Below are 17,205 nucleotides of genomic sequence, written 5' to 3'. Positions count from 1 at the left end.
GAATACTTATTCTAATCTTACTCTATCTTTTAAATATCATGTGAAATCTATCATAATCAAAGAAAACATCTAAGTTTAAGACTATCCTTGGAGTAATGTTTACATATGTGATCCAAAATAATTTCTGAAAGTGACTGATAATGAAGATCATTCAATCACAATAAGAAGAGAATTCATTTAAGAATGATTGTTTCATATAAAAAATTAGTCGAAACAATATGAGAAATATATCGCATAAAGAGTCATTTACATGTTCAGCATAAAGAGTAAGTCATCACCATACAAAAGTGCAATAATGATAACTAAACATTTAAACTTTCATATATAAATAGCTGAAAATGATTTATTGCTTAACACACAAGTAAAAAACATTGGGAGATAAAAATACCATATGTAATACGTCCTACTCATGAGCTAAAGCAATATCGATCTATCTTCAAATCACTTAACATCAACTAAGAGTACAAAAGTGGAATTTCAGTAGCAGATGTTAAACTCAAATAAAAAATAAATCTCGTTCCATTGATTTTATCAAAACCTCCTCAGTGGGGGGAAAGATGCACATTCTGAAGAATGTTTTTGATAAAACTCTGGACCCCTCTCTAAATGCATGAGAGGGGTTTAAATACTACTTTATGAAATCTAAAAATAAATATTACAAAAATATATGAGGAAGTTTAAATGACCTACCTCATTTTAATAAAAAATAACAAAAATAAAAATAAATTATATCTATGACTAATTTTGCATCTAATTCTTTAGATAAAAAATATCTAGCATCGGTTTTAAGGGTGTTGGTTGGCCGACTTTAGCTTTTCACTATTCTGCAAATATGACATTGGTGAGGGATGGCACTATCTTCTCGACAGAATTCATCAGGCACTTCAGGGTCATCCATTGGCTGTGTGATTTCACCAGCCACTACCAGTATGCTTCCTAGTTCAAACTGTTTACCTATTTAATTGCCTCTGCCCTTTCCTCTTCTGCTTGTTTCCATACTGCTTGAAGCTACTATGCTTTTGGAAGAAATACAAGGGTAGTTTCTGCTACCAAATTAGCCTTGTGTAGATTTTCATTTATGCATTCGATGGCATTGTTCGCTGTTGTTGCCACATCTTCCATTGCCTATTCTACTTTCTTTAGCCGAGAATCCCACTTCGCAAATAAAATTTCTTTGTGCGATTCATAAATTTTGGGCATGTCTGCTCTTTTCCCTTCTTTGGATTTCTGCCAATTTAAGAAGTCTGAGACTTTCTTAAAAATTGAATCATATTCAAGTCGCAATTCTATGACTTGATTCATAGTATTATCGCTCATTTTGCAATGGGAATTCCATTGTGAAATCTTCTGGCATAGTAGTTATTTTTGTTTTAAGAGCTGGGAGTTGAGACCAAGTGCCTCTGTGACAAACTACCCAATTTTGGGATCATCTTTGTGCAGTTCTATTATACCCTGTAACTGTTCTTCTTTGCTAGCTAAACTACTTTGATGTGCCAACTGCATCTGTTGAAAGTCTTGCTGAAGTTTTGCCAACTGTGTTTCCACTTGTTGATTGATGCTGACTTGCTGTAACTGTTGTTCCAAAAACAAAATCCTATCTTCTTTTTCTTTAAGTAGCAATTGAACCTCTGCTACTTTATCAATAGTTGTTGAAGTGTATGCACCTACGACCTGTGAGAGCCTAGTGAGATTTGTCGATGGATCTGTAGAGGGGTCTTTCCAAAGAACATCCAGAGGTTCATCCTCGGGAGCGAGCACAGAATCCAACTTTCTTTTCTTTCTTTGCCTTCTGATGACAGCTTTATGTTGAGGGTTGTAGAATACATCTAGAGGAGGAATTTCCTCTATTCTTAGTACAATCTTAGATGAGGGAGAAATGGGAATGTGCTCCGTTTCCTGAGTGTTGACAGCCCTTTCTATTACCATTTTTGTGGTCGTCTCTTTTGGATTTTTTGGTGGCTCTGCTCTTCGTTCTTCTGTGTTAAGTATCTTATTAAAATTTTCCCATTCCCCTTCTAGATCAATTACTAGTGGCTATGTTTTCTTTGTAAGGGGAGTTGAAGCCTCAGCTTGTTTTATTAATGAAATTTGCTGATCAAACTCTGCTATAGACTGAGTTGTGTCTTTTATTGACTCCTCATATTTAATGTGTTCATTCTTAGACTAATTGCTAGAATTTTCTGCTAATTCTTTTTCTAAACTTGTTTTGGAATTTTCTTTTGAATCATCACTTATGCTAATGATGGGAGTAGAATCTCTTATTGGTTTGATGAGTAATTGGTCCAATGGGACCTTAGATAACCTCTGTTTTCTATAATTCTCAAAAGTTTGGAGACCATATTGGTCAAAAAGAATTCGTGTTGTATGTTGAACCTCTTTGAAGGTGTTTTTCTATGGGAAAACATCATCAAAGGGATCTTCTTCATGAGTAAAAACTCTTATTTTAACCATTGTATTAAAATTTCTTACAACACCAAAGGGATCATATTGCCTGCCTGGGAACTTTGGTAGTTGTAAAGATAATACATTATTAACTTCCTTGAAAGCAAGACATAAGTAATGCAATGCAATGAAAATGCTCCACATATTACAGGAAATTGAGGCCAAATGGACTTCTTGGAATCTTTCAATATTTTGCTCATTCCTCCCTCCCCGCATGTCTGATAGGCTATCTCCCTAGCCATCAGTTTGTCTGGGATGTAAAAAGGTAGCACATGGGGTGAGGCAATGCTGCCAAACACTCTGATATACGTGAAAAATTCTTCCCCAAACCATCTCGCCACGGGGAGAATATCTACCTCAGCTTCTTGGGAAAACCTTGGGGCATCTCTGTTGTAGATCTTTTTATGGATCGGGAGTATAACTCCGTGACAAATTTTGAAGAAATGTGGCACAAAACTTGATTCCCACATGAATTTGTGATAAATTTGAATGGGAAGTGGATTTTGTACCATCCACTTTCATCCCATAATAGTAAATTTAGAAACAAAACAAATAGTATCCATAACATAGGCGCTCAAAAAAAATGGAGGGTAAACCCTCGAAGCAATTTTTCTTTTTCTTCTATATTCTAAAATTGCAGTGGCTAAATTATCTAATAGGATTTGGGCCCAATTCATTATTGTGGCATTGATAGCCACATCCACTAGTGGTAACCATTCTGATGAAAATTTGTTGGTGTTTGGTTTACCAAAGAGTCTACATAAGATAACAACGGCAAAACAGTAAGGGAAACAAAGAGAACCAGTGGTATACATACCATTTTTAGCTTTTTTGAGTCCTTCCTCATTGTTTGACCAGTGCTATGTGCATTCTACCAAGTCTTCATTCTCCTTGGTGAACTTCTCGACAAATTGCTTGTTGTAGTTGGCCTGGGGTTCTGGTAAGTGGTACATAAGCCTCAAATTGTCTGGAGTAAATGACCCCATGACTTCTTGGCTTGCCGTCTTGAATTCTCTATCTGATATGTCTACATCATCTATAATCCATTTCACCATATCAGTGTACGGGAGTATCTTTGGCCTTGCAGCAATGCGGTGTAGAAATGAGCATGCAAGTTCAATTAGGGATGCATCAGAAGAGCTGCATCCATCCTTTGTAAATGTTACTTCCATAATTCTCAGTTGTTCCTCCTCCAAAAAATGATACATAGATTCCCATGCATATGTCCCCGCATCTCGATTACAGGTAGTGTCTGTGAAAAATGGGGTCATTTCTGACTTCTTAGAAATGGGTGCCTTTCCTTTCTTACCCATTTCTTTGTATGTTGCATTCTGTGTGTTCTTCCTGAAAGTTGCAAGCAGAGAGCAAGATATGATAAAAATGATAGTGAATACAGGAATAACCAATAGAAAGACAAAAATAAGGTGACGAAAGGTTTTTAATTCTGAATCACATCAAAAGATATCAACTTGCTTCTAATGGTCCTTTACACTAATCCTAATCGTTCTTTTAATAAATTATCACTAATGAACCATTATGCTTAACTTTAATGTTCATAACTTCACATCGAAAGTCAGGAAGTACTCTCCTAGAACCCTGAGCCCTTTGAATTGCGATAAAAGTGATTTTGCAATTTACTTCGCAATATTACAAATCAGTATATCACAAAAACTTGTTTTCGTTAAAACCCACCGCTACATGAGTTACTGCGATATGTGATTTGCGAGATGTTATCGCATTTCACGATATTTGTTTTGTTAAGTCGCACCGTTTGAAACTACGATGTGATAAGGTTATAGGATTTTATGATCTCGCATTTTCATAGATCGCAATTTCAAGGGGTAAGTTTTATAAGGGAGGTCTGCTCTAATTGTTTTGCGATGTGAGAATAATCTTCTTTAAAGCATATCTTTTAAAGATTTACCTTAATGTTCATGACTTTCCATTATAAAGTTATTTATAAGGCTTTTTTCGTGTAACGCTTTTTATAAGAAACTCGTAGTTTGTGAAGTTTTATGTGCTTAAAGTATGAAAAGGTAAATTTCCATGTTTTAGCAAGTTCCACTTTGACATCTTGTTTTATTCTAGAAACAAGAAAGGCATGATTTAAATGCTAAAATTTGATTTTTTGGAAGGGTCCCCATTTATTAATGTTATTACTAACACTAATAAATGGGGGGTCATCGATAAGCACAACAGGATCCTCTTCTCATGGGAGAAGGAATTATCCCTTGAGGTAGTTCCATCATTATAGGGAAAAGGAGCCCAAACTATCATCCTCAACCCCATATGGCCAAACCATTTACCAGACATCTGTTACAGAGCTTCTAGAGATGGAAGCTTCAACTCTAATTTAAAAAAACTTTCCATAACAGGATCACGTGACTAGAACACAGCTCATTCGCACCAATCAACATGGGGAATAATGCTAATCTCTGCACATCGGCACGGGGGAGAAAAAGGTCATTAGCATCGGCCTTGTAAATTGGGCAAAATAGAAGTTTCAGGGGAAATGGTGCAAAAGGGGAATGATCTTTTCATGGGGAGGGACATAATGGGAGTTTCTGTATGAAGGGAAAGCATTGGGGCTTCACTATAGAGGTCCTCTATGATCAAGGAATAGGGAGTACAGGGACAGTGACAAAATGTTGTGTAACACCAACGAAGAGTTGAAAAACTGAAATTTGGCTAAGTGTGGAGACTTTGCGGAGGTATGCTTACACAGTGGAAAGTTGGGCATGTGTACCTAGTGGGGCGGCGACATGGGTGAGCTGATGTAAAGTGTGGGCGAGCTGGATGAATTGAGAGCTCGGCCTGGGTAGGTCGACCCACATTATATCCTTGGAGAAGCGTATAAGTAGAGGATGTGATCCAAATCAGATCCATAAATGACTCTCATAGAACCATGACTGTATTGGGATGAAACAAATCTCAAATGAAATCCAAAACAGCAATCGAAAACACCTTGAACTAGTGGCCATGGCAACTGGTGTGGAACGACAAGGACCTTGGTCAAAGCGCATTGACCGAGGTCCATGGAGATTGCACAGGAGGTCGATGTAGCCCTTGCGAGCCCTGGAATGGGAAAAGGAGCTAATTTTCAATGCGTGATTAGCGCTTGGCGCTAATCACGCATCGCTGGGCGAATAGGGCCGAAATGGAAGAGCCTTAAGCACCCGGTCATGTTAGGAGCCAGAGGACCCTGAGCGGAGAAATGAAAAGTGCCAATGTATGATGGTGGGACCCATGACCTGGAAACTGGTGGTTTGATCGAGGCGCCCTTGAACGATAAGAGGTTTTGGAGGAGAGCAGAATGATCCCACTCAGTGATCGACGTGTGGCAATGGAGGTGAGAGAAAAACCACCATGATCACGCATTATCGGTCGAGCAAGTCAACCGCACTCAACGTGCGAATGACGTCGGATCTTGAGGAGCCCAGATCGGACGGCTGAGATTGCGCCCGATAGATAGAAGTGAAATTGACAGGGAATTAAGCCGCGATTTAAGGGGATTTGGAATCTGTTGACTGCCATAGTGGAGAAAGAAACGAATTAACGAATAGGCTGGTGTTGTTCCGATGGGGATGCATGGCTACTTCCCGAAGTGTTCATGCTGATGCTGAACAGGGAACTCCAAGGACACAGGTGGTAGGCGAATCGACGCAGGCAAGAGAGGAACTGAAGAAGCATGGAGATCGAATGGCTAAAGTCATGAACTGAGAAGAGGAACGAAGATTTAGAGAGAGAGAGAAGAGTCCAAGCGACCAAGAGAGACAGTGAACAGTGAACCCTGAGAGGAGGACTGAGCACTGAGAGCAGTAAAGCCAAGTAGAGAAGACAGAGGGCCGAGCTGACCACAGGCAGCATCGAGCACCAGAGAGCTTGAAGATTCAAGCCTTCCCACAGAGGAATCTGTCCGGGTTGAGCACTATGGTTGGCTCTTTCCACTATAGACCAAGGGTCATAGAGCTGGTAGGAAGAACAAGAGTCTATGTACTTCGAGTGGCTTGGGGAATCCAAGAACCACCCTGCCAAGAAAAATCTGCTTCAGGAAAACTCATATTGAGTCCCTGCATTGTTATTTCTCTGCTGAAAGACACAATAAAACAAGGCCACCATTGAAGTTGGACCGGAGACGTAGCCCTAGAGGATAGGGTGAACTCCTTATTAAAAATTGCTTGTGTCTTTGTATTTCTTACTGTATTTCTTTGCTGTCTTTCCATTTATTTTCTGTGTATTGGCAATCTGATCGATCCATTGTTTCAATAACACAGAACACACGCACTAGCACATGGGTCTGTAATACCTTTTGTTTAACAAATCTTCAACTGAGGTCACTCATAGGGTGATTTTCAGATCAAGTGGTATTAGAGCTCTAGGCTGTAAGGTTAGACAAGCTTGTGTTGGTTTAACTGTGAATGCTCACTAGATCAAAGCTCAAATTAGGAGAAGGAGAGTTGGTGGAAACTAATCCTGAAATTGGGAGAATCTATTCTCGAAAGACAATGTCAGAAGAAGGTTCTATAGGGCCAGACCCTCAATTCATAGAAAGTTTCCTAGCTATAAAGTCTATGATAGAAGAAATGTATAGGGACTTTAGAAAGCATAAGGGTGAAGATTCATCAGGCTCTAAGCAAGATAAAGAAGAAGATGAATCTCATTCCCATGACCACTCAAAAGGAAAGGGAAAAGAAGAAAGCTTCCCTACACCTCCTAGTAGCCCTATGCATAATAAGAAAACATCTTTGATTAAGTTAGATGTTAAATTTGATTTTCCTATATATGATGGAGAGCTAAATGCTGAAAAGTTGGAAAATTGGATTAGAAAAATTGATGTGTATTGCAGAGTACAAAATATAGACTCAGACAAGAGCACAATTCAGCTAGCAAGCCTTTGCCTAGGGGCCACTGGCTTGGTTTGGTGGGAAGGCAGAACCCAAGTTGATATGAGGAAGCATGGTAAGACCATCTCTATCTGGAGTGAATTTGTTATTGCAATCAAAAAGCAGTTCTATCCATTGGCCTACATGCAACAAGCCATGATGAGTTGGCAAACTCTTTGGCAGTTGAAAGGGCAAAGTGTACAAGAGTATACTCAAGAATTCAGAAAGAGAGCATTGATGTTGGGTATTTCATTAGACTCACCAGAAACTCTTTTGAAGTACATTGGTGGTCTACATAGCTACATGAGGCATACCATCCTCATGTTCAATCCCACTAGTATAGATGAGGTATATGTACAAGCAACTCATCTAGAAGCTAGAGGAAAGAATGGAAATCCAGAAGTTGAGGGACCATCCCAACCCACTGTAAGCAAGAGCAAGGAGAAAAGAAAGTAGACGTGGAAAGCAAGGAAGGCTAACACTGCACAGAAAGGCAAAGCCTCATGCACTCACTATAAAAAGGAGGAGCATGATGATGAGCACTATTGGATTCTACATCCAGAGCTGAGACCTAAGAAGTCTTAGGGAAAGAAGAAGAAGACTGCTACAGTTATTCAGAAAGATTTTGGGTCAAACTCAGGAGATGAAACAATCATTGCAGCCACAGGTATAAAAGGTAAGAATTCTGAAGCATCTACTAGTAATTCTGCTCAATCTTTCATTGATGAAGAACATGAGAGAAAAAGGCATGAGCTTTTCCATATTCGAGTTGTTTCCAAAAATCAAAAGATTGATACTTTGTTTGATAGTGGCTCACAAATAAATCTGACTTCTGAAGCAATTGTAAAGAAATTGGGATTAGCAACTACACCTCATAAAAAGCCATACCCATTAGGATGGTTGAATGATAAAGCACAACTACAAGTGACTAGACAGTGCAAACTCAAGTTTTCTTTTGGGTCAGCATTTGTAGATGAGGTTGAGTTAGATATAATTCCTTTGGATATATGTGGAATTGTTTTAGGGAGTCCTTACTTGTATGATAGAAAGGTTATTTTCTATAGAGCTGAGAACAAGTATCTACTTGTTAAAGATGGAATCGAATACTTTGTAAGATCTCATAAGCTCAAGAATAATTATACTCATAAACTCAGGACAGATGAAAAGAATGATAAATTCATGCAAACAGTTCTTACTAATGGTTGTAAAGGAAAAGAAAACTGATAAAACCAATGTATTTGAGGGTTGTAATTCTGATTAGGAAGCTGATATAGCAGATATTGTTTCTGAGTATGATGTCTTGTTTCAAGAACCTCAAGGTCTGCCACCCAAAAAGGGAATAGTACATGATATTATTTTGCAGCAAGATGTTCCTTTGCCTAACATTGGGATGTACAGGTTATCTGGTTTAGAGAATTCTAAAATCAAGAAGCAGGTGCAGGAGTTGCTCGAGAAAGGGTTCATCGGGCCTAGCACATCACCATGTAGGTCACCAATTGTTTTGGTGAGAAAGAAAGATGGCTCGTGGAGAATTTGCATTGATTACCAAGCACTGAATAAGATAACAATAAAAAATCGTTATCCCCTTCCTCGCATAGATGATCTTTTAGATCAACTGAAGGAAGCTGTTTATTTCACCAAGTTGGATTTGCACAGTGGATACCATCAGGTCAGAATTGTAGAGCAAGATGCATGGAAGACTGCTTTCAAAACAAAGCAAGGATTGTATGAATGGCTGGTTATGCCTTTTGGCTTGACCAATGCCACTGCTACTTTCATGAGATTAATGAATGATGTACATAGACCTTTTCTTGATGATTTTTTTATTGTTTATATGGATGACATTCTGATTTTTAGTAAAATGTGGGAAGAACATTTAAAGCATGTTAAGCAGACATTAGATGTTTTGAAAAGAGAAAAACTTTATGTTAAACTCTCCAAATGTGAATTTGACAAAACCTCTCTAAATTATTTGGGTCATATAGTAGGGGGAGGTGAATTGAAAATAGATCCCTCTAAAGTGGCAGTCACTGTAAACTAGCCTAAACCCAAGTTTGCTATAGAAGTGAGAAGCTTCTTAGGAGCAGCACAGCATTGGAGGAAGTTCATTTCAATTTTTTCCTCAATTGCAGCTCCCTTAGATGCTTCGACAGGATTGAATAAGGTGTTTCAGTAAGGAGGAAAATAGCAGAAATCCTTCGACACCTTGAAAGAAAAAATTAGTACAACACCTGTACTAGCACTGCCAGATCTACAAAGACCATTTGAGATTAAAACTGATGCCAGTGACTATGGCATGGGAGCAGTGTTGACACAGCACAGTAAACCCATATGTTATCATTCTGAGACTTTTAATCCTGCAGTAGTCAACTATCCTACATATGATAAGGAATTGTATGCATTAGTTCAGAGTGTGAAAAAGTGGAAACATTACTTAATGGGCAAAGAAATAGTAATACATACTGATCATCAGCCACTTCAATACCTACACTCCCAAACTAAGTTGCAACAATCAAGACACTACAGATGGATGGGTTTTCTACAACAGTTTCATCTAGTCATTAGATATAAAAAGGGCATACATAACAAGGTTGCAGACATGTTATCTAGACCTATTATAAATGCATATACCATACGTAAGCATAATTCTGTGCTGTATGAAAGTTACATAGAACAGTATGCTCAGGACATGGACTTTAAAGATGTATATGCAACTTTGAGTCAAGGCAAAAGAGTAGAATAATTGGACTATCATGTAAAGGACCGACTCTTATATCATTGTGGGAAACTTTGCATTCCACAAACTAAGAGAGCAAAGATAATTAGGGAAGCACACACTTCTCTAATATCAGGTCACTTTGGGGTAAGTAAAACAGTTGCACAACTGCAAAGGTTTTGCTATTGGCCGAGAATGAGTGAGACAGTTTCTAGATATGTAAAGGGATGTGCTATGTGTGCTAAAAGCAAGCCCAGTAATAGAAAACTAAGCTTATACACTCCATTGCTATTTCCTTCTCACCCTTGGGAAAGCATTTCCATGGATTTCATGGGAGGACTACCTAAATCTAGGAAAGGTCATGATTATCTATATGTTTTTGTGGATAGGTTCAGCAAAATGTGTATTTTGATACCCTATAGTAAACAGATTACAGCTAAACAAACTGCAAAATTATTCTTTGAACATGTATGGGTTCATTTTGGATTACCCACTTCTATTATATCTGATCGAGACACTCGATTTGTGGGAAAGTTTTGGTCTAGTCTGTGGGAACTAATGGACACAAAATTAAAGAAAAGCACAACTTTTCATCCACAAACAGATGGCCAGATAGAAGTAGTTAACAAGACAGTGATCCAGTTACTAAGAGGATATTGCAGCAAACACCCTTAGCTTTGGGATGAACACTTGTGTTATGTGTAGCATGCTTACAATAGAGCCAAACACTCTTCTACCCAAAGATCTCCTTTCAAGACCTGCTTTGGTTTCATACCAAGGTCTCCCTTGGATTTTGTCTTTGGTAAAGACACCATGGTTGATAGACACAGTGATGTGGACAGAGTAACTAGGTTCATTGAACAGATCCAGGAGATCCACCAGGTAGTACAGGAACAGCTCGAAAAGAGCCAGGCCAAGTACAGGGCTAGGCATGATAAGCATCGGATGGAGCATAGTTTTCAAGTTGGAGACCAAGTCTGGTTGTATATCAGCAAGAACAAGATGCAAGGTGAAGGCAAGAAGCTAAAACCTATCAGGTATGGACCCTTCAAGATACTTGAGAAGATTGGTGAAAATGCTTTTCACCTTGATCTGCCAGCTTACATGCACATCTACTCAGTCATGAACGTAGATTGCTTGAGGTTGTTTGAACCTTCAATGATTGAGGACCCTGAAGAGCAGAGTCAATTACCTTTTGTTGATGACCTGCTACCTGAATATCTTAATGAGTTGCAAGAAGATACAGTGCTGGACAGGAAGGTAAGGACGACGCATAGTGGACAGGTGGAATACCTCAGGATTGGGCTTAAAGGTTCGAAGCCAAGTAGTGCGAAGTGGATTGAGATTGGACAAGTGAGACAACAGTTTCCTCACTTAGTCGACCCTTGAAGAGAAAAAAAACCAACTTTTGGTGGTCCAAAAGCTTTTCAGTAGGGAGGTCGTGATCCAAATCGGATCCATAAATGATTGTCATAGAACCATGACTGTATCAGGACGAAATAAATCTCAAATGAAATCCAAAACAACAATCGAAAACACCCTGAACCAGTGGCCATGGCAGCCGGCATGGAACGATGAGGACCTTGGTCAAAGCATGTTGATCGAGGCCCATGGAGACTACGTAGGAGATCGATGTAGCCCCTGAGAACCTCGGAATGGGAAAAGGAGCTGATTTTCTATGCGCGATTAGCGCTTGGCACTAATCGCGCATCGCTGGGTGAACAGGGATGAAATAGAAGAGCCTTAAGCACTCGGTCACGTTGAGAGCTAGAGGACTGTGGGCGGAGAAACGAAAAGTGCCAACGTACGACGGTGGGACCCACGACCTAGAAACCAGCGGTTTGATTGGGGTGCCCTTGAATGGTAAGATGTTTTGGAGGAGAGCGAAGCAATCCCACTCAGCGAATGACGCATGGCAGCGGAGGTGAGAGAAAAACCGCCATGATCATGTGTTATCGATCAAGCAAGTAAACCATGCTCGACATGCGAATGACGTCGGATCTTGAGGAGCCCAGATCGAATAGTTGAGATTGCGCCTGATAGATAGAAGCAGAATCGATATGGAATTAAGTCGCGATTTAAGGGGATTTGGAATCCGTTGACTGCCACAGTGGAGAAAGAAATGAATTGATGAATAAGCTGGCACTGTTCTGATGGGGACACGTGGCTACTTCCCGAAGCATTCATGCTGACGCCAAATAGGGAACTCCAAGCACACAGGCGGTAGGCAAATCGATGCAGGCGGGAGAGGAACCGAACAGGCGTGGAGATTGAACGGCTAAAGCCATGAACTGAGAAGAGGAACAGAGATTCAGAGAGAGAGATAAGAGTCCAAGTGACCAAGAGAGACAGTGAACAGTGATGACCCCTGAGAGGAGGACTGAGCACGGAGAGCAGTAAAGCCAAGCAGAGAAGATAGAGGGCCGAGCTGACCACAAGCAGCATCGAACACCAGAGAGCTTGAAGATTCAAGCCTTCCCATAGAGGAATCTGTCCGAATTGAGCACCATAGTTGGCTCTTTCCACTGTAGACCAAGGGTCACAGAGCTGGTAGGAAGAACAAGAGTCTGTGTACTTTGAGTGGCTTAGGGAATCCAAGAACCACCCTGCCAAGCAAAATCTGCTTCAGGAGAACTCATATTGAGTCCCTGCATTGTAATTTCTCTACTGAAAGACATAATAAAACAATGCCATCACTGAAGCTGGACCGGAGACGTAGCCCTAGAGGATAGGTGAACTCCTTATTAAAAATTGCTTGTGTCTTTGTGTTGCTTACTGTATTTCTCTGTTGTCTTTACATTTATTTTCTGTGTATTGGAAATCTGATCAATCCATTGTTTCAATAACACAGAACACACACACCAGCACATGGGTCTGTAATACCTTTTGTTTAATAAATCTTCAACTGAGGTCACTCATAGGGTGATTTTTAGATCAGGATGTCATGGAGGAGAGAAGGCATCAATTTGAAGTTCAATCATTCAAGGGTGAGTTCAAGGATAAGGTGGATGAGAAAAGGAGTGGGTGAATGGATTTAGGCAAGGTGTAGGTGGCTCTAGACTAAAGTACTAAACTGAGGGAGCAAAACACAGAGTTTCAGGTTTCGTAGGCATAGGTTGGGCATGTATGCCTGAAGGGTGAACCAAGTAGGGTATCACTACATGCAATGGGCATGTCTTCTCGGTGGGCGACCTACGGAAGGCACGCTGCATGACAAGGTGAGCTGGGCCAAACAATGAGATTCTATGGTAATTCTGTGGTTATGATTGTGGTAAGGCATGCAGAGGTGCGAGTGAAGTTCCGAGCATTGGGCGAGTTGTAAACAGGCCAAGCAGTGGGCGAGTTTGTGTATAGGGCGGCCCACGCTGGGCACCTCTGTCAAACGAATTGGGCGACTTAACCTGACAAGGGTGGGCACTCTTGAATGGTGGTTCGGGCACTACTAAATGATGTAAGCCAAACTGTGATTTTGACAAAGATTGTAAGAAGGAAGTTGGGGTTCCTCTTCAAAGACTGTACTAATATATTTTGTAAGATTATTATTATCATTGTGGGCGGACTCATATTCAGGAAGTTTCCCCTCCCATTAATGATTGTATCCGTTGTGCATATGTTGTAAATGATAATGATGATGAAAGAATATTAAATGATTGTTTCTGCTATGTTATGAATGTTAATGCTTAGAAAGTGAAAAATAAACTATGTATGGAATGTTAGGTGTAGTCCACACTTGAAAGTATTATTGAAAAGAAATCAAGTGGTGGTGTCGCACCTGCCTATTAGTGGTTGAAAGACTACCACCAAGATAGGGGCGTGACAGTTGGTATCAGAGGTATTGATGCATGAAGGAAAGTGATACAAATCCACGTCGTGACAGTTGGTATCAGAGCCCCGGATTCTACGAGATTTGATTTGTAGGAACACTTGCACTTGTGACAAGTGATATTAAGGGTCGGATTCAGTCGAAAAAGATTGCAGAAGTAAAGAGGTGTGTCTCTACACTTCAGCCAGATAAATGATAGAGGCTTTTGATCAGTTTATGGTCTATACTAGACTACAAAGGAAGCGGATGGCTGAAATGGCAAAGGAACCTCAATTGATAACAGGTGAATCTAGCAGGCAAGCCAAAGTTTCTTTCATGGATAGGGTGTTGGATCAAATGGAGGAGATAGATTCTAATATGGCTTTGATAAAGGATGAGTATGTTGAAGTTCAAGATGTTTATTCGAAGGTGAAAGGGGAGCTTGAAGACCTCTAGATCTGATACGAGTATACTAAGTGGTAGTATATTCAAACATAAAGGGATGTCAAAGAGATTGGAGCTGCAAGGGACAAAGGTTTGACAAAAATCTTGGAATTGCAGAAAGATCTTGAAGATGCTCAGAATGAGATAGATGTTTTGAAAAAGATTGTTGGGAAAAACTTGGGTGGAGGAGTGGCTCATGTGAAAGTCAAGGGAACTGATTGTTATGATGAGACGAGGAGTGAAAAAACTCTTGGTAACTTTCTATGGGACATGGAATAGTACTTGGAGCATGTGGGGATGTCCGATGAGGAAGCAAAAGTTAAGGTTGCTGCTCAGTTCTTGACTAAGAATGCTAAGATGTGGTGGCGAAGTAAGATGGACTAGATTTCCAATGGCAATGCTGCAGAGATCTGTTTGTGGGATGAGATGAAGAAGGCTTTGTAAAATCATTTTAGTCCATAAGACGAACCATGGGATGCAAGGATGAAGATAAATTATATAAAGAAAATAGGGAGTCTACAAGCTTATCAACGAGAGTTCTCAAGTGTAGTTTTGGAACTTCCAGACATGGCGGAGAGGGACAAGGTATTAAATTTTATCATAAGATTGAAGCTGTGGGCACCCAATGAAGTGAAGATGCAAAAGATAAAACACTTGAAGAAGCATTTGCTATTGTGGATAGCTTTTTAGAACCCTATTGGGACAGAGTCCCATAGGGTCAATTTTGGGGCTAAAAGCCCAAATTTAGGGGAAGAAAGCCCAATTTTTTGTATGTAAAGTGTAATGTCTCCATAATTTGTTGTCGTGAAGGACATAGATTTAAAGTGCCATAAAGCATCTTACCCTTCTACATTATGTAAGTTGTGTCAATTTTAGAAGATCTACCCATGGTCCACAAACTATGGGATTGTATAAAAAGGAGACTCTTAGAAGAGTCTAAGGCAGTGTTTTAGTTGACAATGATGAATATAATAGGTCATTAGTAGAAAGAGCGAAGGGTTTTAAAGTAGAAGAAAAGATTTGTAGCTATGTGTGCATAAGCCTAGGGTAGAAGTCCGCAACTGAGTGCGTGGACCCCTGTAGCTGAGTGCGCAGGGTAGTTGGAGTGTGTAAGAAGATCTGAAGCATTAATAAAGAAGATTACTTTGAAAATACATGTGTTTTATCTATTTACTTTCGTTATGAATGAATGTGATTATGTTATGATGAGCACTAGTTTTATGATTTAATCTATATTGATGGCGCGAATCTCTATGTTTTACATTGTTATATGAACGCAAGTAATAATATCTACTTATGCAAAGAATATCTAAATGCATGCTAAAGATATCAGACACTTAAGCTGATTTGGGTAATAATAGACTTAGGAGTGATTACAGATGCATGTAAGTGGTTGGTTCTCATGTTTAAGGTCCATGATAGACAGTCGTAGACCTTCGCGAAAGTCTAGAGGATGGTAATAGGAAGTGATATTGATAAGCCTCAAGGGCTTGTCGATCTGTACGAAGGCAGAAATAGGGTACAAAATGACATCATAAACATCTCTCAGTGTGGAAACTTGGTTCCAGCATCCCACCATACTGCTTTGGGTGAGACTTCAATCCGCATTCCATAGATTGATGCCGAAAGGGCTAGCAGTGTAGGGATTTGTTTGGATATCTTAATGTTGAACCCAAGTCAGGGCCTCCTAATCCAACAAACATTATGATGAAGGAACCGAAGAGAAGGAAAAGACTGACAAGCCATAAGAGATGTCTACAAAGGAGGAGCCTTCGAGATCATATGATAAGACGAAGACAAAGAAACTGTTGAAGTGTTGGATATGTGAGGAACCAGTTATGGTGAAGAATTGTCCTTCAAGACCAAAATTCGTTGTGATAGCACAATCCAATATGAAAAAAGAAAGAGGAAACTTTTGTTGGGGTCAATCAGATTCTAGGAGTTGTGGTGGCTACAGAAGTGGTCACACGAAGAGATCCAGAAAGAAATGAGTTAGATTATGTTGAGATGAAAGTTGGGAGTGATGCTATACCCACTATGGTGAAATATGTCAAGCCCAAAAGTCAGCAGTTGATGTGAAATGTAGTGGGGTGACACGCCTTCAGTTAAACATGATGACCTAGCATGCCACGAGTCGGTGGACAACGAGCTAGTGTGACGATTCAGTGAGCGGGCGAGTCGGTTGCGACGTTTGTTGCGATGATGGGACGAGTAGGTGTTGCGATGAGAAGGGGTGGTCAGTTAAAGGCACGTGGGACATGAGTTGCAATGAGCCAATGGAGCATCAAAAAACTGAAATTTTGATAAGTGTGGAGAACTTGTGGAGGTAAGCTTATACAGTGCGAAGTTGGGCATGTCGACCCGGCGGGGCAGTGACATGGACGAGCCGACATAAAGTGGGAGCGAGTTGACCGAGTTGAGCAGTTAGCCTCGGCAGGCTGACCCATTTTATATCCTTGGAGAGGCATATAAGTAGAGGATGCCATGGAGGAGAGAAGTCATCAAATCATTCAAGTTCAAACATCAAGTGCAAGTTCAAGGGAGATTTGGACAAGCTAAGGAGGTGCGCGTACAAACTAAGGCAAGGTGCATGCGACTCTAGACCAAAGCACCGAGCTAAGGAGCAGATGTTATACAGCAAAATGACCCTCTCATCAGCTCAGAGGGAAAATACATGATAGTTGAAGCAAAGACCAAGATCACATGCCTTGTTTCCACACTAATGCTAGCTATACACTGACAACCTGCTTTATAAAGCTTCTCTGTAAGCCTAAGGGAGCATTAGTGACCCTACTAACTTTAGTTGTTAGTTTGGGAACAATGTTAGTGGATCCTAATGAAGTTCTAAAGGTCAAAGGAGTGAATTGACTCATAAATATCTAGATATTTGCTCCTAAATCTACTTAGAAAAGAAAGGA

Source organism: Pinus tabuliformis, chromosome 2_1, assembly GCF_031772625.1.
Source record: "Pinus tabuliformis cultivar Carrire ecotype Pingquan chromosome 2_1, CPIR1, whole genome shotgun sequence".
Classification (NCBI taxonomy): domain Eukaryota; kingdom Viridiplantae; phylum Streptophyta; class Pinopsida; order Pinales; family Pinaceae; genus Pinus; species Pinus tabuliformis.
Note: the sequence above shows the minus strand (reverse complement) of the source record.